The 3086-nt window shown below is 46.4% G+C and overlaps 1 pseudogene; it reads left to right on the forward strand.

Annotated features, from left to right (window-relative positions):
* Window positions 1-2370: 2370 nt before the first annotated feature.
* LOC102253654 lies at window positions 2371-2766 on the forward strand (annotated as a pseudogene).
* Window positions 2767-3086: the final 320 nt, after the last annotated feature.

The following is a 3086-nucleotide window of genomic DNA, read 5'->3' on the forward strand; positions in this document are numbered from 1 at the left end:
GGGAGCCCTCAGGGGATGTCCAACTAAAGGCTTAGGCCCCCAAGGGAGTTGTGATGAGGAAGCTGGGGTGATACAGGAGCCACACTGTCCCGCCCTGCTGCTCTGGGTCGGGTCACACCCGAGACACTCGGACAGGCCGGCCAATTGCTGCTGCCCCGCCCGGCCACCCCAGGTCATATCGCACACAGGACGCCCGCCACCCCGGGTCGCAGATAGCAGGCCCGGATGGCGGCAGGGCAGGCAGGATGGCACTGTCCCGCCCCACCTCCCCGGGTGGCAAATAGCAGGCCCAGATGGCAGCGGGGCAGGCAGGATGGCACTGATCCGCCCTGCCTGCAGTATGCAAATTAGCCGCCATCTTTTTTGGCAGTTAATTTGCATATCACGCTGATTAGCCAATGGGAGGCTTAGTGAAGGTACGGTCAATTACCATGTTTGTCTCTTATTAGATAGGATGCTCAAAGTCACTAATAATCTGAGAGATGCAAATGAAAACAACAATGGGTTACCATCTCACAACTGTCAGAATGGTTGTCATCAACAAATCAACTTGTGACAAGTGCTGGCGAAGATGCGAAGAAAAAGGAACCCTTGTGCACTGCTGGTGGAATGCAGACTGGTGTAGCCACTGTGGAGAACAGTATGGAGTTTCCTCAAAAAAACTAAAAATGGAGTTCCCATTTGAGCTAGTAATCCCACTTCTAGGAATATATCTCAAGAAAACAGAAACATCAATCAGAAAGGGTATATGCACCCCTATGTTAATAGCAGCACAATTTACAATAGCTAAGATTTGGAAACAGCCTAAGTGCCCATCAGCAGATGAGTGTATTAGAATATTGTGGTACATCTACACAATGGAATACTGCTATAAAAAGGCAGGAACTCCTGTAATTTGCAACAGCATGGATGGACCTGAAGAGCATTATGCTAAGTGAAATAAGTCAGTCAGAGAAAGATAAATATCACATGATCTCACTCATTTGTGTAATATAATGAACAAAAATATATCCAGAGACAGAGAAGCATTGATCAGACCATCAAACCTCAGAGGGAAGATAGGGTAGGGTGGGGGGAAAGGGGAGAGATCAACCAAAGGACTTGTATGCATGCATATAAGCCTAACCAATGGACACAGACATTAAGGGTGTGAGGGCACTAGCAGGGGGATGGGGGGACAATTAGGAGATAAGGACACATATGTAATACCTTAATCAATAAAGAGAAAAATAAAGATCTAAATAAGAGAGAGAGAGAGAGAGAAAGAGAGAGAGAGAGAGAGAGAGAGAGAGAGAAAGAAAGAAAGAAAGAAAGAAAGAAAGAAAGAAAGAAAGAAAGAAAGAAAGAAAGAGTTACAGTATAAAGTATAGGGAAGCTTGGGAAACTTGGTTGGAAAATTTGTAAGAAGGAAATTCCAAAAAGAGAAGTTGGCTGAAGGCAGCCTGCCCCTGTTTCTCGGAATTTCGACATAGGGGAGTTGGCCAAGGCGGCTGCCCCTAATTCCTTGATCTTTCCAAACAAGTCTGTGCATGTGAGGACCCTTGGGTGTTTACCATAATCTTTATGCTTAATCTTTAGGTGTCCTTGCTTAAAGGACACTGAAGATACATTTGTCCTCCCAAGATTACTTACTCTACTAATTGTATCTAAAAGATAAACTTTATCTCAAACTGCTGTTACAATAAAAGCCTGAAGAGGCACGTGAACAGGGCTGTCTGGTTCCTTTTGCCAGGCAGCCCCTTAGCTCTCTGTTTCACAGCAATCCCGTGTCAGAGTAATCATTCATCCATTGCTCAGGGTCTGCTGGTCAGCTCCGGCAACAAAGTATTAACTGTTATAATAGATGCGTGTATGAACTGCTATAAGCTCTAGATGCCTTCACTATAATAATTATGACTATAAGGAGTGAGCGCGACTGGGATGGTGCTGGGTGAATATCCTTGCAGTCTGTCTTAGCCACCCACTGCCCCACAACCTTCTGGGTCTCTGTCTGACCTGGAGGTGGTGCTGCTTCTCTGTGGGATTGGTTGTTTCCCCAAATGCAGAAAATAAAACCTCAGTGGGCAGACCAGAGCAGCATTAGGGTGCAAGCTCCTGCTCTGGTCCAGGTTTGCTCACCAGCAGAGCTTGCTTCCATACCAGAGGTGGTGGCATCACTAAAGGCTGTCTGATGGGGATGGGACACCCAGTGCTTCAGCAACCCTGTGAGCATGTTTGAGGTGCTGCTTTCAGCAGGGAGTGAGGCCCCTCACCTGCCTCTAGAGACAAACGTAGTTTGACATCACCCTTTCTTGCTGGCCTGTCAGTGTACTAGTATATGTATAATCAATGAATTCAGAAAGTTCCAGGTGCCATTGAAGAGACTCAGCCATGGAAGGCAAACCCTTGGTGATATCAACACAGAGGTGATGTCTGGGGTCCCCACCCAGATGTTCTGCTCAGCCTTCAGCAGTCATATCCTGGTGATGTTGAACCAGAAGATGGGTACCCTGGTCTCCCTGGAACCCAGCAATGTGGCCAGTGACATCAGCAAGCCCATTCTCATTACTAAAGTTCTTCTCAGGCAGGACGAGTCTCCCAAGTTTTTGCAAAAACCTGGTGACATTTGTGTCTCAAGAAGCTGGAAACAGTGCAGTCCTCCTTGCCATGGCCATGAAGGACAGAATAATCGAGCAGCTGAAGGCCTTGAAGGAGGTATATCCTAGGTGTGGTGACCCTGGAGTTAGCAGCTACACCTGCAGTTTAGCAGAGCCAATTAGAAACTGAGACACCCTCTTGATTTGAAGAACTTCCTATAGTCAGTCAGGAGGAACTCTCTCTAGCTCTAGCTCTGAAAACCAGAAGAGATGTGCATGTCTCCCACAGACTTTTTGTTGGCCTCTGACACCATCCATGAATGGAGGGAGGATGTGGACTACGTGTTGGGAGAGTCGTAAATCATTCTCATCAGGGTCCAACTTGGTGCATATATTTGAGAATTGAAAGAATGAGTAATGACCCTCAATGTTTAGTACCAGCTTTTGGAGAAAATTGTTTTTGAATTAAAAATAAATATTACTGCCAGGCCAGTGTTGCTCAATGGTTAA

Source organism: Myotis brandtii, unplaced genomic scaffold, assembly GCF_000412655.1.
Source record: "Myotis brandtii unplaced genomic scaffold, ASM41265v1 scaffold703, whole genome shotgun sequence".
NCBI lineage: Eukaryota > Metazoa > Chordata > Mammalia > Chiroptera > Vespertilionidae > Myotis > Myotis brandtii.